This window comes from Lynx rufus, unplaced genomic scaffold (assembly GCF_022079265.1).
Source record: "Lynx rufus isolate CCGP_SWC_20201006 ecotype Redwood Valley unplaced genomic scaffold, mLynRuf1.p SCAF_22, whole genome shotgun sequence".
Taxonomy (NCBI): Eukaryota; Metazoa; Chordata; class Mammalia; order Carnivora; family Felidae; genus Lynx; species Lynx rufus.
In genome coordinates, this window is record NW_025814837.1 from 3,817,776 (window position 1) to 3,843,771 (window position 25,996).

The following is a 25,996-nucleotide window of genomic DNA, read 5'->3' on the forward strand; positions in this document are numbered from 1 at the left end:
AGCAGCAAATGCAACATCTTATTTTCACATTATTTTTAATCATTCACAAACTATTCTCCCATCAAATTATGTCAACCCTATGTGTTTGTCCAGGAGATTAATATCATTTCTAATCTAGAACTAAGGAAACTGAGGCTCAGGGAAGGTCACTGGTTTTTCCAAGGCCTCCCAGTAAGTTCAAGTCAGAATGTAATTTAGACTCTTGATTCCAGAGCATAGAATTGGGAGAAATGAGCTCCCAATTCATTTGTCTATAAAATTTGTCTCATACTTCTGTATGTGCACTGACAAGTGTTTTCTCTTTGTTTGTATGTTTGTTTCTTTTGAGTATAGAAAAGGTTTCTCCCCTCGGGATCTTCCCCCACCCCTACTGTCTAGCATACAGCTCACATATACACTATTGGGGACATATGTTGGTCTACTGGATATATCAACATCATAATAAAAAATTATGTAATCCATGTAAAAGTCTAAAATTATACATCCAGAGTTTTTAGCCATGTCTTTCCTACACCCTTCTTCTATTTTCTGTTATAGAATACAAACAACAGCATACTTTCCTATCAGTATGGAGACCACCGAGATGCTCCTACATTATTCAATCTAACGGCAGTGGCTTCCAAGGGGAAAATAAATACCTCGACTGAGGCTTCACTGGTCTGCATCGCATGCACAAGCATGAAGGATTTCTTTGCTGTCAAGCTTTCAGTTGGGAACAAAATCCCCCTGCTGAGCCCTGTTGCTCACTGCAACACTTAAGATATGATTCGGCACATGGAGTCTTAGGCATCTCTGAGCTGGTACCTCTTCTTCCATGTCCCTGAAGCTCAGGCAGGCACAAGAAATGGGATTCCTGACTATCAGCTGGTAACAGATGTGGCAGGTCCAGAGAGCTGACCACCTGTCAGCACATCCAAAGATAAAATCATTTCCTTGCCACCAGTGGGCCACGCACTTGCAATGATGTTTCTGGGAATGCGTCTTACTGAATCATGAGACATGAAAGGGCAAGGGTAAGAAAATATTTTCTTCAGACCCTATTAAATGAACGAAATTCTGTTGAGGGTTGAAATTAGAAACACAAAAAAGTTATGAAGCAGAGTCTGCAGGGCAGGTGCTTATAATCTAGTTGGGGCACCACAATTCAGAACTTTAAAGATACACGGCAGTAGAAGATAAGATGTGAAATATGCCACAACAGCAGTGCAACTATAAATGCTACAGCAGTTCTGAAGGGAAATGATCACAAAGTACTTAGAATTGGAAGTGAAGAAGATCTAACAGAGAAGAAAGATGAGTGAGGAATGACATTTACAGAAAGTTTAGGATTTTAAACAAGGGTGGGAAAGGCAAATTTGAGTACATGAAAAGGCCGGTAATATTGCTTTAAAAGCAATGCGTGGCGGTGCCTGGGGGGCTCAGTCAGTTAAGCGTCTGATTCTTGATTTGGGCTTAGGTCATCTCACAATTTGTGGGATCAAGCCCCATGTCAGACTCTGCACTGACAATGCAGAGCCTACTTGGGATTCTCTCTCTCCCTCTTTCCCTGCCCCTCCCCTGCTCATGCCCTGTCTCCCTCTCTAAAAATAAATTTTAAAATTAAAAAAATAAAATAAAAGCAATATGTGGACAAATTTTATGGTTAGTATGGTCAGATGTTTACAGGGCATAGAAAGACTACCCAAAAGGGGCTGGACTCTTTCCTGTAGGTAATGAGGAGTCATTGATGTTTGGGGAAATTGCACGAGAAGTAAAAGTTGGGCTTTGTGAAAGTCAACTTCAGAGTGAATAGTTCAAAAAAGGGGAAAAAATGGAAAAATGGAATCAGGGAAATTTCTAGGAAATCATCGGGTCATACAAATATAAAATAATGAGGTGTTGGACACGGCTCAGAACACTAGAAAGGCGTAGGAGAATATAGATGCCACTAATGCAGAAGTTATAGATTGCTGTAAGACATCATCTTCAGTTGAAAGTGTTTACAATTTCATGTAAACTTGGTGGTGGCAAATCATAAAGTGGGAGAAGTGTATCTTCTGAACTATCCTCTTTACTTACTCATTCACTCAGCAAATGTTCATCGAGTACCTAAACCATGTGCCAATCCCAGTATCAGATACCACTCTTACCACTTTTGACAACACATTGGCTCTCCTGAACAAGCTTCAGAATTGTGCCCAATATGCTTTCAAGTCCTTTACCATCAAAGCCTCTTGCCTGCTAGATAATAAATTAATGCAGAAGTTTTAGTTTGATAAAAGATTGCTATTCCCAGGTAAAGCCCTTTCAACTCAATTAAAAATATACTCCATAAGGTCAAGACGTAATAAGGATAGAAGGATAGAAGGATAGAAGATTTGTTCCTCGTGGCCAGCTTGTGAAGTGAAGGGAAGAAGATGTTTCTATTCACCTTCTGTTTATTTGTGGGCACATGCTGTAGGCAAAGACTTCTGGCCATCCCGCAATAAACATTCCAGAATAGCTATGATACAGAACAGCACAAAGTGTCCACAACGCTCAGTGGTCCCCTGCTTCACAAGTTCTGAGGCTCCTTTGTAGCAATGCGCACTATGTTATCGCCCACTCTTCATTATTTGTGTGACTCAAAGATGAAAGGTACAATGCACTGTTATTCTATATTCTTTGCAGACTATTCATTTTAATTCAAGTCTATTATGAAAATTTTAGGCAAGCAATAGCTCAGAGAAAGGAAAGTTGCTCTTACAAAAGAAAGGCCCGCTGAATTCATAGAGGAGAGATACCCAATGCGCACAATACCCAGAAGCCTCAGGAGTAGCAAAGATAACTGATAAGCAAGGTCTCATTCCTGATGATGTCTACATGACATTTTGTGGCTTGCGCTTCCGGGAGGGCAGGAACACTCCAGCCACCTCCAACATGAACAGCAGCTGAAGATGCCTCTGTAGTCCCATATGTGCCTTGGTGCTCTCTGATAAGCAGAACCTGCTCCCTCTCTTAAAGTAAAAACCGAAATAATCCTTTGTGTTCTGTCGGGCTTTCAAGGGGGCTCACCCTCAAGTATACGCTCTCTAAAATTCCCAGACTGCAGGGACAGGTTTGCAAACAGGAGGAGACCTCTGTGCAAACAGCTAGAAAGAACGAATTTAGAGGACTCATCTTCCAAAATGCTTAGGGTCAAGCTAAAGTTAGTGAAAGGGATGTTTACAAACAATTGGGCAATTCAGGGAAGAGAAAAGTCTTAGAATGTTAAAGCAAGAATATATAATTCACATGGCACAAACTGGAATAAAACAGAAATTAATTTTTAAACACAGCTTTTACTTCAGTTCTGGTGGCATTTAGAATGGTGCTTTAAAGAATTAGAAAAAGAGAGAGCAAGATCAAAAATGTTAGAGAAAGAGAAAAGGAAGACCAAGATGTCTGTACATCAAATAACTTAATAATTTAATCTTAAAAATTAAACTATATACACTATAATATAAATAAGTGTATGAAATATATAAAATACATATATTACAATATAAATATATATTAATTTGAAAAGAAATGCTGCTTTTATATAAACATAGAAGGGTATTCCCCTCTTTTCTGAAAAGAACTTTCACAAAAAGAACACTTATTAGCCATGTGGTCTGACTTACACACTCCAGCCTCAAAACAGATGCTGTGTTTAGGTGAGAAGAAAACAACTCAGCTAAACACATCCCCTGGATTTGTCCACATTTTCAATTCTTTTTTTTTCTTTTATTTTTTTTTAATGTTTATTCATTTTAGAGAGAGAGAGAAAACGAGGGAGGGGCAAAGAGCAAGGGAGACATAGAATCCTAAGCAGGCTCCAGGCTCTGAGCTGTCAGCACAGAGCCTGACGTGGGGCTTGAACTCACGAGCAGTGAGATTGTGACGTAAGCTGAAGTCGGATGCTCAACCAGGTACCCCTACATTTTCACTTCTTAATGTACCATGCTCTCCATGCCACTGAAACACTGAATAGATTTCTTCTGCCCCAAGGATATCAGAGAAAATATAGAGTTCCCAGTTAAATTTGAATTTCAGATGAACAACAACTACTTTTATTAAAAGTATATCCCATGCAATTTTCAGATTCAATTGGGCATCCTATATTTTTAGACATTTTAAGATAACTTTAGATACACTGTTAAGTGTAAGAAAGGATATAGCAAGATCCCTTGTACTGTTTACTCCGTTTCCTCCAATAATAACATCTTCAAAAATTATTATAATCACAACCAGGATACTGACAATACAGTCAAGATACAGAACATTCCCATCGCCAATCATCCATTATGTTGCCTTCTTACAGTGACTCCCACTTTCCTTCCACCTGGCCCCCTCCTTAATTCCTAACAACCAATCATCTGTTCTTTACTTCTATAATTATGTCATTTTATGAATGTTATATAAATGGGATCATACAGTGTGTAATTTTGTGCAACTGACTTTTTCACACAGCATAATCTTCTGGAGGCTCATCCAGGTTGTGTGTATGAGTAGTTCATTCCTTTTTATTGCTGAATAGTATTCCATAATACGTATCTATCACAGTTTAAACATTCTTTCCACGAAGGACATTGGGGTTCTTTTCAGTTTTAAGCCATTACAAATAAAGCTGATATAAACATTTGCGCATGAGTTTTGGGATGGATATAAATATTCATTTCTCTGAGATAAATGCCCAGGAGTGCAGCTGACGTTGCTTAGTCTTTGGTAGTTAGTTGTTGTTGTTGTTGTTGTTGTTGTTGTTGTTGTTGTTGTTTTTAGAACCTACCAAATTGTTTTTCAGAATTGTTATATCATTTTACATTCTCAGCAGGTATGTATAAATGACTCTGTGTTTCTGCATATTCTCCAGTATTTGGTATTGTCACACATTTAAATTTTATTTTATTTTTGCCATTTGTATAGCTTGTAGTAATATCTCACTGGCGTTTTCATTTGCACTTCCCTAAGCTAATGCTGAAATTCTTTCCATGTGCTTATTTGCCATCTTCATGGCCTCTTTGATGAAATATCTGTTTCTTTGCCCATTTTCTGACTGGATTTATTTACTGTTGAGTTTTGAAGGTTCTTTATGTATCCCAGATGGTTATTTGAAGGATTATTTGATTTACAAATATTTTATCCAACTCTACAGCCTGTCTTTTCATCCTTTTAATAGGATCTTTTACAAAACAAAGGATTTCAATTTTGATGAAGTCAAATTTATCAATGTTTCCTTTTCTAGTTCATGGGTTTATTTAAAACATTTTAAATGTTTTTATAGTTCATTTTAAATGTTTGTTTATTTATTATTTATTTATTTATTTATTTATTTATTTATTTATTTATTTTTATTTATTTATTTTTTAAGAGAGAAAGAGGCAGAGAGAGAGGGAGAGAGAGAGTTCCAAGCAGGCTCTGTAGTGTCAGCTCAGAGCCCAACACAGGGCTCAATCTCATACCATGAGATCATGACCTAAGCCAAAATCAAGAGTCAGATGCTTAACCAATTGAGGATCCAGGGGCTCAAGGTTCATGCTTTCGTCAAGTCTAAGAACTCTTTGCCTAACTCTAGATCCTAAAGATTCTTTCCTATTTTTTTTTTCTAAAAGTTTCCTAGTTCTACAATTTATATATAAGTCTGTGATCCATTTTCAGTTAATTTTTATATAAAGTATGAGACCTAGATTGAGGCTTACTATTTTTTTTTTTTGCCTATGGATGTCCAATTTCTCCAGAACCATTTATTGAAAAGACAATTTTTCCTTTATTTTAACTGCTTTGCTATGTGTATCACTCCAATAATACCACACATTATTATAACTATGTAAGTCATGTACTTAAGTAAATTGATTCCTCCTACTTTGTTCTTCTTTTTCCAAATATTTTAACTATTCTAGTTCCTTGGACTTTTTGTAGAAATTTTAGAATAATCTTTTGTATATCTACAAAAAATCACGTGGGAAATTTGATAGCAATTTTGTTACACCTGTATATCTATTTGAGGAGAATTGAAATCTTTACTATGCTGAGTGTTCCAATCCATGAACACAGTATGTTTCCCTATTTGTTTGGATCTTTGATTCATTTCATCAATATTGTATAGTTTTCAGCACACAAGTCCTGTACACATTTTGTGAGATTTATACTCAAGAAATTCATTTTTGAATAATTATAAATTGCATTAAATTTCTAATATTGGTTTCTGTATGTTTATTGCTTATACTATATATAGAAATATACCTGATTTTGGCATGTTTCTTATATCCTGTGACCTTGTTGAACTCACTTTAATAATTCTAGGATTACTATATTTTTTTTCTTTTGCTTTCTTTATGCTTTTTAAATCTTGACATTTTCTATATAATCATGTTGTGTGCAAATGCGGACATTTTTATTTCTTCTTTTTTGTCTTTTATTTACATATTTGTTTGCCTTATTTCACCACCTAAAACTTACAGCTTTATGTTAAGAATGGTAAGAGTCAATATCTTTGCCTTGTTCCTGATCTTAGAAAGTTTTCAATCTTTTAACTTTAATTATAATGTTAGCCACTGATATTCTGTAAATGTTCTCTATTAAGCTGTGGAAATTCCCTTCCATTCCTACATTTCTGTGAGTTTTTATCATAAATGGGAGGCTGAACTTTGTGAAATATTTTCCATTCATCAATTGATATGATCATGAACATATCTTCTTCAGCCTGTCAAAATGGTGGATTACATTTATATATTTTTGAACACTGGACCAGCCTTATATCCATGGAATAAACTTCACTCGGTCATGGTAGATAATTGTTTTTGTACATCATTGGGTTTAATTTGCTAAATTTTTTTTTAGTGTTTGCTTATTTTTTGAGAGAGAGAAATAAGAGTGTGAGTGGGGTTGGTGCAGAGAAAGAGGGAGACACAGAATCCAAAGCAGGCTCCAGGCTCTAAGCACAGAGCCCGATGTGGGGCTCGAACCCACAAGCCATGAGATCATGACCTGAGCTAAAGTCGGCCGCTCAACCAAGTGAGCCACCCAGGCGCCCCTGCTAATCTGTTTTTGAGGATTTTTGCATCAATGTTCATCAATGTTCTATAAATGTTCATGAGAGATATTGGTACATAAGTTTCCTTTCCTCTAATATCATTTTCTGGTTTTTGTGTCAGAGTGATGCTGGCCTTATAGACTGACTTAAGAAGCGTTCCTATTCCTTCTATTTTCTGAAAGAGATGCTAAAGTTCCTATCACTTCATCCTTAAACATTTAGTGGAATTCTCCAGTGAAACCATATGGGTTGGGGGAATTCTTTTGGGGGAGCTGTTTGTTACAAAGTCAATTTCATAGTAGATACAGAGTCAACCAAATGACCTACTACATATTGGGTGAGTTGTGGTAGTTTGTGTTTTTTCAGAGTAAATGTTTATTTGTTTAAGTTGCCTAACGTAAATGTGTAGAACTCTTAGTAGTTTTCCCTTTTATCTTTTTGATGTCTGCAGTGTCAGTAATGATATACCAGCCCCTTCCCAATGTTGTTAATTTGTGTCTCCTCTTTGTTCTTTGCCAGTCTTGCTAAGGTCTGTCAATTTTATTGATTTTTTTCCAAGCAACTGTTTTATTGTTTTTCTGTATTATTTTTGTTTTCATTTAGTTTTCCTCTTATATTTATTATTTATTTATTTTCTTTGCTTTCTGTTTACCCTATTCTAACTTCTTGAGCTGGGTGCTTAAGTTACTGATTTGCTACTTTTCCTCTTTCCTAATGTATGCATTTAGTCCTATAAATTTCCCTCACAGGAGTGCTTTAGCTGTGTTCTACAAATTTTGATAGGTACTTTCATTTTCATTCAATTAATTTAATTTCCCTTGAGACTTCTTTGACCACTTCCCCCACACGCTATTTAGTTTGCAAGTGTTTGAGATTTTCCAGTTATCTTTCTCTTACTGATTTCTACTTTGACTCCACTATAACCAGAAAATCATATTTTTAAGAGTGCCTGGGTGGCTCAGTCGGTTAAGGGCTGAGTTCATCTCAGGTCATGATCTCGCAGTTCATGAGTTTAAGCCCCACACTAGGCTCTGTGATGACAGCTCAGAGCCTGGAGCCTGTTTTGGATTCTGTGTCTCCCTCTGTCTCTCTCTGCCTCTCTCTCCGTCTCTCAAAAATAAAATAAACATTAAAAAAAAAGAAAACTGTATTTCTTTCACATATGTTGAAGTTTATTTTATTACTCACAATTCAGTATGTCTTAATGTATATTCCGTGGCACTTGAATATGTATTCTGCTGTTGCTGAATGTTCTATAAATGTCAAATAGATTCTGTGGTTAATGCTGTTGTTGATTTTTTTTTTTAAATCCTTACTCATTTTCTGTCTAGTTGTTCAGTCAATTGTTCAGAAAGAGTTGTTGAGATCTCCAAATATAATTATTGGTCTATTTCTTTTTTCAATTCTATCAGTTTCCAATTCACATACGTGGCATCACTGTTGTTTGGTGCATACAAAGTTAGAACTGCTATACTTTCTTGATAGACTGTCCTTTTATCATTATATCATGTTCCTCTGATAGGAAAATAGCCACTCCTGCTTTTCTAAGTTAAACCCTCCATTTTATATCTTTGTCCATCCTTCTATTTCTAATCTGCCTATATTATTATACTTGAAGTGGTTTTTATGTAGACAACATACAGATGGATCATATTTTTAATGGACTCTGCCAATATCTACCTTTTACTTGATGCATTTAATTCTTTACATTTAATGTAACTTTATGCAATGTCTGACATTATATATTTGTGTTTTGCTTGTGCTGTTTCTGGTTCTCTGATTTCTTTTGTCCTGCCTTTTCTGTGGGTTACTTAAACATTTAAATTCCACTTTATCTGTAGTGTTTTTGAGTATACCTCTTTGGAGTCAGATTTAGGTTTGCTCTAGTTATTAAATTACATAAATGTAACCTATTATAATCTTTTGGTGTTATTTTCCCAGTTTGATGGAGAAGAGAAATCTAACGTCCCTTCCATCCCCCCCTTACTCTTCACTATTTATACAATTGCCTTAAATATTTCCTCTACGTATATTTAGAACAACATCATACGGCATTTTGTTGTTGTTGTTGTTTGCTTCAGTGATCAAACACAATTTAGAAAACTCAAGAGGAGAAAGAAAGCCTATTGCATTTAACCATAGTTTTCCTAATCATGATCTTTCTTCATCCCAGATGTTCAAGTGCTCCTTCTTTTATTGTTTCTTTCCTTTTTAGAGAACTTCCTTTATACATTCTCTTAGGGTATGTCTGGGGGCAATCAGTTCTCTAGGTTTTTCTTCATTTATCTTGAATTTCCCTTCATTCCTGGAGGATATTTTCCTGGGTAGAATATACTGGGTAGATTATCCTGGGTAGACAGTTGTTTGATTTTTTTTTTCGTTAGTTTTCAGTTTAATTATGAGGTATCTTGGCATGGGTTTCTCTGTTGTTCCATTTTTATTATTTATCTTTCAGCTCGCTATTGTTCCCCCTGTCTCCTGCATTCTACTTTTGAGCCCATCCACTGAACATTCCATGTCAGTTATTGTATTTAATTCTGAAATTTCCACTTGATTCTTCATATTTTCTATTTTTTTTTTGATGAGTCATTTTTTTACTGATGTGTATTATTTTTCCATTTGTTTTAAGTGTGTTCAGGGGCGCCTGGGTGGTGCAGTCGGTTAAGCGTCCGACTTCAGCCAGGTCACGATCTCGCGGTCCGTGAGTTCGAGCCCCGCGTCAGGCTCTGGGCTGATGGCTCAGAGCCTGGAGCCTGTTTCCGATTCTGTGTCTCCCTCTCTCTCTGCCCCTCCCCCGTTCATGCTCTGCCTCTCTCTGTCCCAAAAATAAATAAACATTGAAAAAAAAAATTTTTAAGTGTGTTCATAATTACTCATTAAAGCCTATTTATCATAGCTGCTTTAAAATCTTCGTTAAGGAACTCTAAGTCTTCTTAAGTGTTTGAATCTATTGATTATCTTTCTTCATCAACCTTAAGATCTTCCTGGTTCTTAGAATGACAAATAATTTTCAATGAAACTTGGACAATTTTTAAAATGAGATATAGGATGAACTTTTTTGTTTTAGGTGACTTCCTGTGACACTGTAACAGCAAAGGAAGAAGAGCTATTACCTTATTGCCACTAGATACAGACAGAAGTCCAAATTTCCCATTCTCTCTTCATTGTTATCAAAGATACAGGGATCAGGGAAGGAGTGCCTCCTTATTGCTGCTGGATAGGAACGGTAATTTTTACTCTCCACGTGGTCTCTACTGACACCATAGTGGGGTGTGGTCTTGATGGTTGGGTGATGGTGAAAACCCTGACTCTAGTAGGCCTCACCTGACATATCCCAGTGGAGAGGTGGAGTTATGTCTTGTTACTGGTGGGTTTCCATAAAGGTCCAGGCTCTCCATATCATCTCTACTGATACTACACAATGATGGGTCAAGGGGTGACCTTATTAGCAGCCATCAGCAATGTAAACCCCAGATCCATATTTGGCCATCCCCGACACCACGTTGGCAAAGATGTTAATGTACCTCATTACAGCTTCTTTCAATTAAAAGTCAAGCAGGGGGGCGTCTGGGTGGCTCAGTCGGTTAAGCGTCCGACTTGGGCTCAGGTCATGATCTCACAGTTCGTGAGTTCGAGCGTCATGTCAGGCTCTGTGTTGACAGCTCAGAGCCTGATGACTGCTTCAGATTCCCTATCTCCCTTTTTCTCTGCATCTCCCTGCTCACACTCTGTCTCTCTCTCAAAAATAAATGAAAATTAAAATAAATTAAATTAAAAATAAATAAATAAAAATTTTTAAAAATTAAAAAAAATAAAATGAAAAATAAAAGTCAAGCAGAAGTCTAGGTTCCCCATTCAGCTTTCTCTTGCTAGAATGGGTGGGAATGGAGCCACAATTTGTTCTGAGATGTTCGGCTACAGTGGAGCAGATATTTTCTAAAGGTTTTCTCCTTTCCTAGTCAGTCCCCTTCCTGATCTTATGGCTAGATTCAGTAGGCTTTTCTTGAGGATTTTTTTCTTTGGGTCATTGTCATTTCCAGGTTTCCCATTCTTTAGCTCCAAATATAGAATGCATGAGATAAAAACAATCCTAGGGAACTCACCATCATGTTCCTTGGGTCCGGAGGTCCCTATCCAGACTGCCTTCTTCTCTCTACCTTTCAGTCTCCTTATATTTGTTTTTATATGTAATGACCAGGGTTTTCAGCTGTATTTAGCAGAAAAAAATAGTGAAAAGTATGTGTACCTCATCTTTCCAGAAGCAGAAGTATATCCCATATTTTTATTTGATAAATTTGGCTATCCTACTCTCCCTGAAACATTTTCTACCTCTCTCCCACCCTCATCTGAATTCCATAGGTACAGCTTACTCTTCCTATTAGTTCTCAATTTAATTACCACTTCATCTTGTAAAATACATTATACATTTATGAAATGTAATACTTTTTACCATGCATTTGTTGCAGCACTAAATTCAGGTACAATTCATGTAATTAAGTTACTTCTTTCTGTCAAACTTAACTGTAAGTACCATGTAGGTAGGAAGAAGATTGCTTTTTTGCCCATCATTATATTTCTAGGGTCTTTCCCAGTGCTTAGCATAGAGTTAGCAGTCAAAGAAGACCTTTGAGTAGATACTTAAATGTTAACAATATAAAATATCAACAGAGAGGTTTAGAATAGTAGTAAGAATATAGGTGCTTGGGAACTATGGGAAGTGACTGCCACTGAGGGGGAAAAATCCTTTCCATAGAACATGATAGTACAGGGAAAGGCCCTGCATGGGCCTTGTTCAGCAACATACTGTAGCAACTCTTGCCAGAGGATGAGGTTATATAGTAAAGGTCATCCACTTTTAATATTTCAGTATGTATTCCTTAAAGTATTTACACCAGTGTATGACACCTGGACTGGTAAAACGTTATGAGTTCAGTGGCTGGAAAAGTCCGTGGTTGAATTAGTCCTTACAATTTCAGTTTTCCTTTTAGCAATAGCAATCAGGAAACAGATATTTCCAGGCAAACAACATACCTATGTTGTGAAAAAAGAAAGGTAGGAAAAGAGGAAGCATCGTCCTGTGTGTAGGAAAGAAAGAAATGTCATAGCAAACCACTGGATCTGCTAGACAGTCACTAGTCAAGGCGCTGCTTGGCTGCAGCTCTCTGTGGACTCAGCACAGCTGTACCTCTTAAAGCAAGGTCAGATAAATTAACCAAAGTTAATTTCTTGAAATTACTTTGTCATCAAACTTATATGCCTCTTCTCCTGTTATGAGTAAACCTTCAGAGTGATTCTGTCTCTTTCCCCATATGTAGTCTGAAGGGGAAGATGGACATAATGTCCATTTTCATTGTTGTATATGGTAATTTCACTCTTCTTCAAAATTCTGTGAGGAGATAGTAGAGGTAGGAAGTTAATATTATAGCATGATCCAACACTTAAAAATGACAGAATTTGCTTTCACGTGTTGGAATCAACAGTATCATTCATTTCATAATCAAAATAATACAGTTTTGTTTTCATTTTCTCCAGAAAATTTTACCTTTCTACTTATATTTCCTTTTACCTCTTTCACTAGGTTTAAATAATATAGATGTATTATTACCCACATTAGAACAGAAACACATTGAGTGCCGTGTTATGGGGAAGAGAGCCTAAAATGCGACAACTGAAGGTGGAAACTGGCTGGAGGCTGCCCATTTTCTTAAGATGTTCCATAAGGGGAATAAAACAGCCCCAGTTGAGGGCAAGTTGATGAAATATTAGTAACAGTTTTACCTTTAGAAACTATTTTGGTAAAGTACACCAACCACTTTCCCTATTCAACCACTCACTTATTTTCTTTCTAGGGTGAACCTGAAGTTATAGAATATCTGAGAAATTTCAACTTTCCCCCACAGCATTCACCCCATCTCCATCTTCAGTCCTGCCCCCATTATATTCCCCACAATCTCAGCAGGATCAGGGATTGCCAAGAATGAGAAATGGTGGAGGATATGACTTGTCAAACTCAAACTATTCAAGAACATGTGGATTTGAAGTTTCAAAGCAAAACTAAGCCTTTCAGGTTTGGAGTTTGGTTAATAATATGGAAGACTTAAGTGGGATTTTTCTTCAAGGCAGTTCAAAGAATTTCATTTCTTAGTCTGTATTTTTCCTTAAATAAGTGAAACAGGGAAGAAGTTGCAGAAATTGTCAGCTTATTTCACAAGGTGGAAAACTTGGCTCAATTTTCCCAAATGGCAGTGGGTTGGAGGAATGATGTAAACAGCACTTTATCCATAGACTGTTGTGGTTCAGGACCCATGTCAAGATGATTCCAATTACTAAAAACTGGGATGGAGAGCACATAAATCAGAAGGAAGTCTTACTATTAACATATTAATGATATCCTTCTCATATGTAGACCACATGAGTTAAGGAATTGATAGAAAAGATTAAGGCTCAGTTACTCCTCTAAAGTCCCAGGTGACCTATTTGTTGAGAAGAATATAACTCAAAAGTTTGAGCAGAATAAACTCAGGAATTCAGAGGAGGGATTTACAGTTGTCAGGTAAAATATTCAGAAGAAGCTTTGTACAAGAGAAAAGGTTGAGCTGAACTTCAGAAGAAAAAGATAATTTATGTAATGTGAGAAAAGGGAAATTGCATTTGAATGTATTTTTGTTCTTTAGGTATAGGTGATCTGAGGAGGCTGTAGGAATTCCAGATAGAAATCACAAGGCATCTTCCTTGGAACAGAACTAAACCAATTATTGTGAAAACAGACGTTTGCCCTTAGCTCTTTCACCTAGCCTGGTGTGGGTCAATCTGTAGTGTATTAAGAGAATTGTCACTGGTTGAGTTACAACAGTACTTCAGAAACAAGATACAACCCAGGTTATGTTCTGATATCTAGAACATAGGAATGGTAAATCAACTTGAAAAAGACACACTACATGGAGGAGGGGAAAAGGGAGCACTGAGGACAGAAAGGAAGTTGAAGACAATGAGGACTTATAGGCAGATTGGCTCATAGACCAGAAAAAGGATATCGCTCATATGACATAATTATACTCCCTCTTCCAGATTTTTTTGCTGTAAAATGAGACAGGTATGCTGACTTGCTCTTGGCATTTATGGTTCTCCAACACCTGGCTCAAATTTACACATTCCAATAAATCTCTCCAAATATACTCTTTTATTGTATTGCTTAATGGCCCCTCCCCATTTTCTACATTGATTCATTTTCTCTATATCCTGTAACATGTAGTCCAAGTCCAAGTCAGTTATTTATTTTCCACTAAAAATGAAAACATGTACACTTTATTATCCAACCCAACATGTTTTCTAGGCAAACATATTCCGAGACATCATTCACATATCTGATACCTGCCACCAAGACTTCTCCTAAGATAAATGCTCCTGCTTGAAATTTCTAGTCCCAATTCACTAAAATGTTTTTCTTTCTAGAAAGATACTTCTGAAGCAGCTTATAGTTCAAATAGTCTTCCCAAGCTCATAGCTAATCTTTGATACTTTTCCTCAAACTGAAGTTCTTCCCTTCTTCATCACTGAATTAAATTCCCTTACCTTTTTGCTTGCACATAATTTAAACACATAAGTAATGTAAGGTCTCTAATGCGTTCCCTGAAGATATATTTCTGCATCATAATGTTCTACTTAGATCATAAACTACTCAAGGTCAGTGTGAGTGCCTATTTAACTCTCTTCATGTTCTTCTTACAGCAGCATGTTACTAAGAGATCCTGAATAATTGTCCTCATGAAAAAGTAGTTGAAGGTGTTTTTCTCCTTAGCATTGGAAAGAAAATCAAGGTTAAGTTGAAAAGTTATTAGAAACCAGTGAAGTTCGATGAAAAAACACTCTATTGTACCTAAGTATTTGTATTTCTTTATATCTTGACTCAAGATGAGCTTTCTTTAAAAAAAGAAAAATGTTAGTAAAGGCTAATAACTATTAAGTAGTTAGATTTATACCATAATATTAAGGAAAAAGGAAATTTTAATAAAAATTAATGCTTCAAGGTGTGGATGGAATCCGTGCCTTGGAATTTCAGAAAATCAGAAAACAGGACACTGAGTTCACAGGCAGGGTCACGGAGGGCTGAATATTGCAAGGTTGAAACCTCACCTTGGCAACCAGATGTTTGGAGGCATGAGGGCTTTTTCAGAGTAAGTGAACAATTAGCCTTGACATGCCAAAGTCAGGCAGTCCTCATGTTTCTCCTAGTAGCTTGCAATATGTATCCCAAAAGCTGGGAGTTCAATTGAATTGTGACACTCAGATTACCTAATCAGGTGTGCAGTGCACCCACCCAAGTCAGGTCATTCCAGACTGGATCATTTGAAGACCTCCTGAAATACTTATCCAGTAACTTTACTAGTTCCTTATTCTTCAAATGCAATTAATACACAAGATATATCACGTTTCTCCAAGTTGCTTTCTTTTAGGATATTCAAAGGCATAGTCAGACTTATCAGTAACATATTCAGGATTTCAAAGAAAAGGTCTGAAACCAAATTAAACGTGAATACACATTCACTTAAGAAGTTTCCAGTCGGGGCGCCTGGGTGGCGCAGTCGGTTAAGCGTCCAACTTCAGCCAGGTCACGATCTCGCGGTCCGTGAGTTCGAGCCCCGCGTCGGGCTCTGGGCTGATGGCTCAGAGCCTGGAGCCTGTTTCCGATTCTGTGTCTCCCTCTCTCTCTGCCCCTCCCCCGTTCATGCTCTGTCTCTCTCTGTCCCAAAAATAAATAAATGTTGAAAAAAAAAATTAAAAAAAAAAAAAAAAAAAAAGAAGTTTCCAGTCATAGGATGCAGAGAAAGGGAAATACTTTGACTGTTGGTGCGAATGCAAGCTGGTGCAGCCTCTCTAGAAAATAGTATGGAGGTTCTTCAAAAAAATTAAAAATAGAACTACCCTATGACCCAGGAATTGCACTATTGGGTATTTATCCAAAGGATACAAAAATGCTGATTTGAAGGGGCACATGCATTTCAATGTTTATAGTAGCAATATCAACAATAGCCAAATTATGGAAAGAACCCAAATGTCCATCAAGTGATGAATGGATAAAGAAGATGTGGTGTACATATATACAATGAAATATAACTTGGGGATAAAAAAACGAAATCTTTCCATTTGCAACAATGTGGCTGGAAACTAGAGTGGATTATGCTAAGTGAAAAAAGTCAGTCAGAGAAAGACAAATATCATATGATTTCATTCATATGTGGAATTTAAGAAACAAAATAGATGAACACAGGGGAAGGGAAGGTCAAAATAAGATAAAAAACATAGAGAAAGACAAACCATAAGAGACTCTTAAATGCAGAGAACAAACAGGGTTGCTGGAGGGGTGTTGGGTGGGGAGATGAGCTAAATGGGTGATGGGCATTAAGGAGGGCACTTGCTGGGATGAGCACTGGGTGTTATATGTACGTGATGAATTACTGGGTTCTACTCCTGAAGCCAATACTATAACACTGTAATTTAACTAACTTGAATTTAAATAAATTAAAAATTAAAAAGAAGAAGAAGAAGAAGAAGCAGAAGCAGAAGCAGCAGCAGCAGCAGCTTCCAGTCATGGACTACATGGATTTCCCAGGTTCACAAAGTGAGCTTATTCTAAATGATCTTTTTGTGTCTTCCGGGTTTAATTCACTAAAGTACCTTTCTGGGACTTGGATACTGAAGCAGAAGAAAGAAAACACACACACACACACACACACACACACACACACACACACACACACACTCTTGACATCAGTCTTCCCAACTTTCCCTGAGGATTATCATGTTTTAGAGTAAATCTGTTTAAGCAGAATGTGTTCAATGATTTCCTACACAAATTAGAATACATAGAATGAAGGCTTCAAGATCACAATTCCTTCTTTCACTTAAATTACTGTCATCTTCACCTTTGCTCAAGAAACTTATAGCCACAGGGTCTCTCTTTCACTTCTATAAAATGCCACATTCATTTCCAGCCCAGAGCCATTTTCCATTGATGATCCTCTGCCTAGAACATACCCTGTTTCTCTATCTGCCTGGCTCCTACTCAGCTCATGGGTCTCTGACTGAAGGTCATTTTCTTGCCTATCCTTTTGCTTTTGCTTGCCATCTGCATCCCATAAGAAGCACATTTCTCTTCCTACTTTCTCTCAAAGCACAACATTCTTCACCTTCATGATACTCACCAAAATTGTTTCTTCAATTTTGTGTTGTTGTGTGTTGATCAGCTTGTAGTCATTTTTCACACTGTTTTGTAAGTTCCTAGCACCTACCTCTAGGTAGGTCCTCAGCAAATATTCACAAATAATGACCATGTAACCTGCTGATGAACCTGTCACACCAGAACCTCCTGCACCAGGCATCTAACTACATGAAGTGATTGAGGAAGAAGGGTACAGAGTAGAAGACCACTGCCTTCTGGTAAAAGAATGCCCAAGGTCTAGGCTTTTGCTAGATTTAAGAAGAGAGAAAACCATTTCATCCATATTCTCGGTCCAATCCCTGGGTCTACTTCTCAATTCTTACAGAGAGAGAAAAGTTACAGGCAGATACAAGCTGAAGTATCTATACTAATAATGGGGTTTTTGATACTCAAGACTAGAGACATAAAGACAAAGTGGGTTAAGGAGAGGGATTCTCTCCTCACACCCTTAAAGAGTTGTGACTGTGGCACTGATCTGTAGCCCAGTGGTTGACCCAGCTATGCTTAATGGAACAGCCAGAAAGGAGGCCACGGGCAATTATCCAAGGAGGAGAAGCATGAGTACTTGAGTTTCTGAGCATAAGATATCCCTAGGGGCTCCCAGAAATAACAGAGGCAATTCTGAGGGACAGATTTGATATCCCCTAGTTATACACACTAAAATTCCCCCATTTGATAGCTACAGACCAGGAGGATTTGGGAACACTTAGCTTAATATTAGTGATGTGAACATTTCCTTGATCTATCATTTCTTTGAATCTGTGACGCATACTTCTGCCTTTACTTTTTACATTATAAATTTTTTAATGGTCAGGATGCTTCTTACAATCTATTTTAAAACACACTTGCCAACTGCCGCATGGGGAGCAATTTCAGATAAATTCATCATGGCCTGGAAATTTACCAACTTAGCTTTGCTTTATGGTATCCACCCATCTATTGCAAGGTTAGCCAAGTCATTGACATCAGCAACTACTTATAAATGCCTAAATGTCAGTTGTCTTCAAAGGACACATAGTGGATGTAGCTTTGAAACAATAATCTATTATGTTAGTATGTAATAGAAGAGAGCACAATTTCTCGTATACCGGACAAAACAATTCAAGGGGTAGAAACTACCAAATCTCAGGAATATATCATCATATTTCCATTAAGCCAGAGGGGCTAGGTATGCCTGATCAATACTTCATGAGGGACCACTATTTAGATACCAAACATCATATTTCATAAGGCTTTGGATAAGATTGTAGGTTTTTTTCTCCCCCCATTGATAGGTATTTCAATTATTGAAAGGGAAAAAAGATGACAATAAGTTTAACCAAAAAGCAAAAAGAAATGCAAATAAAGCACTACTGTTCTATGTTCCTCAAAATTATGTCTGGAATAAAGCTGCCAAACAGGAATCTTGTGAGTTATGAGAAGCTGTGTGTCCCTGTGATGCTGTTGGTGTCAACTTCCCAAGACACTTTAGTCTTTCAATGTCAAGAGGTATCTACCAAAACCGTCATTGTCACATGGATGGAACTTATATGCTATTTTATGATAAACTTTTGCTAAAGATTCTTTATAAGAGTGGAAAGAGTATGGAGCACCTAGGTGGCTCAGTCGGTTAAGCGTCCGACTTCGGCTCAGGTCATGATCTCAAGGTCCGTGAGTTCAAGCCCCATGTCGGGCTTTGTGCTGACAGCTCAGAGCCTGGAGCCTGTTTCAGATTCTGTGTCTCCCTCTCTCTCTGACCCTCCCCCATTCATGCTCTGTCTCTCTCTGTGTCTCAAAAATAAATAAATGTTTAAAAAAATTTTTTAAAAAGAGAGGAAAGAGTATATTTAACAAATAAAATTATATTTAATTTTCATGCAGCCCCTAAAAATAATTCTGATGAAATACAGAGTATGTGGGTAGGACTTCCTGTTATGTTATATGCAATTGCCAAAGATTGCAGGGTTCAAACTTACAGCCAAGGTCTTAGAAATGCATGGTCATGAGGCAGTCTCAATATAAAAAAAGGTAAGAATGTATCCTTGGAGAGGGGGGTTAAGACTGGATAATGTCAAAAAGGACTCCCAAATAAGCAGCAAAAGCCTAGGAGTTAAGACTCAGTCTAAGAACTGTCAGGATGAGAAAATGCTCTGAGATTAGGGGCTTGCAAAGGGGTGAATGGGAATAGGTGCTGACACTTTGCTGAAATCTCCAGGCCTTGGGTCAGAACAGAACCTGAGATCCAGGGAAATTTGGGGGCTGGGTTGACAGATACCTGTGGTTTTAATGAATTCTTTCCACTGAAACAACACAGAATTTCTCTCAATGTTATCTTCTACCTTCAAGGATCCAGGGGGGTCCTCATAAATTAAAACACTCCTTTTCTTTCAGCCATGATACTCTGTCTCTTTGGAGCACGCCAGTACTGTATTCTCAACCAATTAACCCATTAATTGGTTAATTTATCCATTTATTTGGCAAATATAAATTAAATGGCTGTTTAGAATAACCATGTTAATAAAAAAAAGTCTATGGCCTCAAGGAACTTTGAGTTTGGTGAGAAACACCAATGTGAAGATAATATAAACAGAATATTCCTCCAGAGGCCAGTCAAGTGAAAGTGGTTTTTGACTGCTTTAATTATATGCTTGTTCTGTTTTTTCCTAAATTTACAGGATTTTCTGTACTAGATTATTCCTCCAAAGCTAAGTATAAAAACATGTATGTTTATGAGTATGTGTGTATATCAAATAAATAGAATATATATACACATATATTTGATTCTATTCTATTTATTTATTATTTATTTTATTATTATTTTGAGAGAATAAGCATGAGTGGGAGAGGGGCAGAAGGAGAGGGTGAGAATTTTTTTTAATTAAATTCATGTTAGTTTTCATATAGTGTACTATTGGTTTTAGGAGTAGAATTTAGGAAGCCATCAGTTACATATAACACGCAGTGCTCATCCCAGCAAGTGACCTCCTTAATACCCATCACCCATTTAGCCCATCCCCCCACCCACCTCTCTTCCAGAAACCCTCAACTTGCTCTCTAAGTTTAAGAGTGTCTTATGGCTTGCCTCCCTGTTTTTATTTTCTTTTTCCTTCCCTTCCCCTATGTTCATCTGTTTTGTTTCTTAAGTTCCACATATGAGTGAAATCGTATGGTATTTGTCTCTGACTCATTTTGCTTAGCATAATACACTCTGGTTCCATCCACATCGTTGCAAATGGCACAATTTCATTCTCTTTGGTTTTTGTCTATGACTGACTTAATCTGCTTAGCATAAAAATCCACTCTAGTTCCATCCACGTTGTTTCAAATGGCAACATTTCATTGTTTTTGATCACCAAGTAATATTCCATTATATATATATATATATATATATATATATATATATATATAATATATACATATTATTGATAGTGCTGCAACAAACATTGGAGTGCATGTGCCCCTTCAAATCAGCATTTTTGTATCCTTTGGATAAATATATAGTAGTGCAATTGCTGGGTCATAGGGTAGTTCTATTTTTAACTTTTATAGGAACCTCCACACCATTTTCCAGAGTGGTTGCCCCAGTTTGCAATCCCAACAACAGTTCAAAAGGGTTCCCCTTTTTCCACATGCTTGCCAACATCTGTTGTTTCCTGAGTTGTTAATTTTAGCCATTGTCACAGGTGTGAGGTCATATCTCACTGTGGTTGTGATTTGTATTTTCCTGATGATGAGTGATGTTGAGCATCTTTTTATGTGTCTGTTAGCCATATGGGTATCTTTTTTGGATAAGTGTCTGTTCATGTCAACTGCCCATTATCTCACTGGATTATTTGTTTTTTGGGTGTTGAGTTTGCTAAGTTCTTTACAGATTTTGTATACTAACCCTTTATCTGATATGTCATTTGCAAATATCTTCTCCCATTCCATTGGTTACCTTTTAGTTTTGTTGATTGTTTCCTCCATTGTGCAGAAGCTTTTTTTTTTTTTTTCAACGTTTATTTATTTTTGGGACAGAGAGAGACAGAGCATGAACGGGGGAGGGGCAGAGAGAGAGGGAGACACAGAATCGGAAACAGGCTCCAGGCTCTGAGCCATCAGCCCAGAGCCTGACGCGGGGCTCGAACTCACGGAGCGCGAGATCGTGACCTGGCTGAAGTCGGACGCTTAACCGACTGCGCCACCCAGGCGCCTGGTGCAGAAGCTTTTTATCTTGATGAGGTCCCAGTAGTTCATTTTGCTTTTGTTTCCCTTGCCTCCAGAGACATGTCTAGTAGGATAGTAGGAAGTTGCTATGGCCAAGGTCAAAGAGGTTGCTGCCTGTTTTCTGCTGTAGGATTTGGATGGTTTCCTGTCTTACATTTTTCTCTTTCATCCATTTTGAATTTATTTTTGCATATGGTGTAAGAAAGTTGTCCAGTTTTGTTCTTCTGCATGTTGCTGTCTAGTTTCCCCAACACCATTTGTTGAAGTGACTTTCCTCAATTGGATATTCTTTCCTGCTTTGTCAAAGATTAGTTGGCCATACATTGGTGAGTCCATTCTGGTTTCTCTACACTGGGTATCTGGTTTTTGCCAGTACCATATTGTCTTGACAGTTTTGTAATATGACTTGAAGTCAAGAATTGTGATGCCTCCAGTTCTAGCTTTCTTTTTCAACATTACTTTGGTTATTTGAGATCTTTTCTGGTTCCATACAAATTTTAGAATTGTTTTTTCTAGCTCTGTGAAAAATGCTGGCATTATTTTGATAGGGATTGCACTGAATGTGTAGATTGCTTTGGGTGGTATAGACATTTTAACAATATTTCTTCTTCCAATCCATGAGCATGGGATGTATTTCCATTTCTTTGTATCTTCTTCAATTTCTTTCATAAGAATTCTATAGTTTTCAGCATACATGTCTTTTACCTCTTTGGTTAAGTTTATTCCTAGGTATTTTATATTTTTCGTGCAGAGAGAGGGAGAATCTGAAGCAAGCTCCATGCCCAGCACAGAGCCTGACATGGGGCTCAAAGTCATGATCATGAGTTCATGACCTGAGCCAAAATCAAGAGACACTTAACCAACTGAGCCACCCAGGTTCCCCTCTATTTGTTTCATTTAACTGGAACTTAGTGGAAGGATATTGAAGATGCATGGAATAAGGGAGGAGCAAAGCCTGATAGAGGCAGAAGTCTGGTTCTCTCAATAACATTGAAGCCTGTCATACTATGAATATGCAAGGAAGCCTGATGAAAAATGCTTCACAGATGTAAAAGCCAAGCTCCTGGGCCTAAGACAGAATGCTTTCCTACCATCTGTCACCTGAGCTAAGAGAGAATTGCTGACTTCTGTGTGAGAAGCTGCTTCAAACTGCAGCTGGATGGCTACTTCTCTTAAATTACCTGGCCCAGATGAGCATGACTTTCTGTTGTTTCCAGGGAACCCCTAAGGTCCTGCCTTAGATTAAGATTCCTGTTCTGTGAATGTGCACTGAAAATGCCATTATCTTTCGTGACAGACAGATGTCCTGGAAAGTCTAATTGCATTCCCAAAAGGCAGAAATCCTTTAAAAAGTTAAATCAAATTAAAGATTAAAAGGCAGCATTTCACCCAGGAATCAAACTCATGAGGAGCTAAGACCAAAGGAGGTACAACATTCTATAACTCCTGTAGAATATAGGGAGTGGTTATAAATAAATTTATATTTTTCCACTCTCCATCTCACCTTCCACTTCAACTGCCTCTGTTTTCCAAAAGAAAATCAAGAAGTATGAGTTTCTAATCATGTTGGATTACTGTCTTTTATGGTCCATGTGGACTATTCCTCCTTCATGAAATCTTCACTTCTAGTTCAAGTGCACATTAATCTGTATGGGCAAAAAGTTAGAGACTAACTCCAAAGACAATTTAGCCTTTCCTCAGTTTATGAAAAATAGTATATGTTCAACGTAATTGAAGATGTATAAGGACATAATATCCTTCAAAGTTAAGCAACCAGAAATGACTTGGTCAAGGAATTCCTTGCTGTGGAGCCTTAAGAAAGGTGTTGAAATCTAGGAAGAAATCAGTCAAGAGAGGAGGAAAGAGTAAATTTCAGACTAGTAACTGGAGCTTGAGCAATGATCCAAATATGGGAATATTCCAAGCATCCTTAAGAGACCACAAACAGACAGGCCCAGTAGTGCATGGTAATGTTTTAGAAAGAACAATCTGCAGTTCATTGAATATCCATTCCTCATCTGAACCCTGCAACATTATGTTCTGTCTTACTGGAGCTAAAGGTAGAAGCTCAAGGAAGAAAATAATCCAAACACAGAAGGATACCATCAAGATAAACATGAAGCTTCTCCTTTCTTGTAACAATTCTAAGTCATCTAGAATGATGTGGCAAAGTTCAAATAAATTCATGGCCACAAAAAGTAATGGTAATACTCAGAATCAGTTAAGACTTTTCTGGCTATTAGTGACAGAAACAAAAACCCATTCAAGCAAAAGGGGAATTAGTTGGCCATTTACCAAACCACATATGCACGCACACATACACAATGGAAGGGGAGCCAGCAGCAAGGTCAACCAAATAAGGTTCACTAATTGTTCTGTGTGTGTGTGTGTGTGTGTGTGTGTGTGTGTGTGTGTGCGCGCGCGCGCGCGCACGCACACGCACGCGTGCGCAGGCACATGTGAGAGAGACAGAGACGGAGGGAGAAGGAGAATGATATAGACTATATGTGCTCATCCTTCCATATTCTGTATGTGTGTTGGCCTCAATCAAGCTGGGCTCTGCACATGATAGGGGACGTAATCACTGGCCACTCTGAGGTCATAGCCTTAGAGCTTCCTATTCAAGGAAAAAATATCTTCTTTCTGACAGGGACTATATAAAAGATCCCCAGGAGATTTCTGGTTCACCTAGTATATTTTCTTGGCCATCCTTGAGCCACTGTATGTACACAGAGATGGGATATTCTGACTTGCTTAGTTCCCCCTCATTCCCTTGGCCAAAGAAGCATGTTAATATGATTGGAAGCCCCAGCAGTCTCATCTGGGACAACAGGTCTCTTTCAAAGACAGTAAATATAGTTCATCACTAGAGGAAAGGAGAAAGGGAACTGGGCAGACAGAAACAAACTTCCACCATACTCTCATAGAGAACTAAGTTGCCACCTGCAAAAAAGAGTCTGGTTCCACAGAATGTACTTCTAAGTGATAGTTACAGGCCAATATAAATGGCCCTGATGTGTCCAGTCTTTATGCTTCTTTCTGACTATGCGGACTCCCTTTAACTCTTACACTCAACTTGATATCTCTCCAAATTCCCTTCTTCCTGGTCTCATTTTGTGACTCCTGCTATTACTTACACTCCATGATATTGAGTCATAATTTTTCCCTGAGTCAGCCTAGTGTCTTTGAAAAATTGACATATATATTTATATATTCATCACTGCTGGCCAATTACTTTATCTTCCAACAAGAGCAGTTAGTGGCATTTTCCTTTTCACTAACTGACCTTCCTGTTAGTGGCATTTTCCTTTTCACTAACTGACTTCCCTAAATTTTAATATATAAGTTATAAAATAGTCTCCCAGAATGAGTAAATTCTGCAAGTAGTAGTTGAACAGACACTGAGTTGCATAACATTTATTTTGAATAGTGTTCTGCGTCAATAGCATGTGGCTTTAATTATCAAGACTAAAGGGTTTCTCCACTACCAAGGAACAAGTTTTACATTTATAAATAAAAAGTCATGCTTTATTTATTTTAACCTCCCTAACAAAAGAGACCTTGTGTTATGTGATTATTTTAACATTTGGTTATGGGAAAACAATGACCATATTTATACACACACACACAGACACATACACATACACACACGCATGCACACAAATATAAATTCAGCCTGTTTAGAAAATGTTACAGATTTTATGAGGCAATATTGCATAAAATACAGAAGATGCCAAGATGATTCCTATATGGAATATATATTATAATATGGCCTTCCCTTCAGAAGAGGATTTATCAAAGTTTCAGATTTAATTGTAGGGAAACTGCCCATGGAACAGATCCTGCCTACCCAATTTGGTTTACGGGTATAGGATGTTGTTTACATTGAGCTGATTAGCTGTTTTTAGTCATATTAAATTAGCGACCTATTAGTCTGGGTGAATCCTCAAGAATTGATTTTTTTTTTAAAGCTCCCAGGTTTAGAAACCACTAAATAATAGATGGTAGTTAGATCTTCCATTTTTAATGAAATTTTCATTTCTCAATAGCTAAAATGATTATGGGCTGTAATAGCTGTTATGGTATAAACAAAATAAGCAAATTTGTGAAAATTTCAATTGGGGCCTGCTCACATTGACTTCTCTGGCCTCTTCCACACCCACCAAAATATTTTTTTTTTATCTTTTGTGATCTAGTTCAAATGGCACCTCCTCTGTGAATTCTTCTCCATCCCTCAGAGGTTTGGGTTGCCAGACTGAACAAATAAAATATAGGATACCCAGTTAAATTTTGAGTTTAATGTAAAGTTTTAATATAAAGTTCGGTTTGTTTGTAGTACAAGAATATCCCAAATACTGCATGCTACATTATACTTAAACAAAAGAACGCTTTATCTAAAGTTCAGATTTAATTAGACATTCTGTATTTTATCTAGTAATACTACCTTAGGTATTGTATTTGTTTGGTAAGGCTGCCATAAAACATGTACTAAGTGTATTCAACAACACAAATTTATTTTCCTACAGTTCTGGAGGCTGGAAGTCTGAGACCAAGGTGTCAGCAGGCTTGGTTTCTCCAGA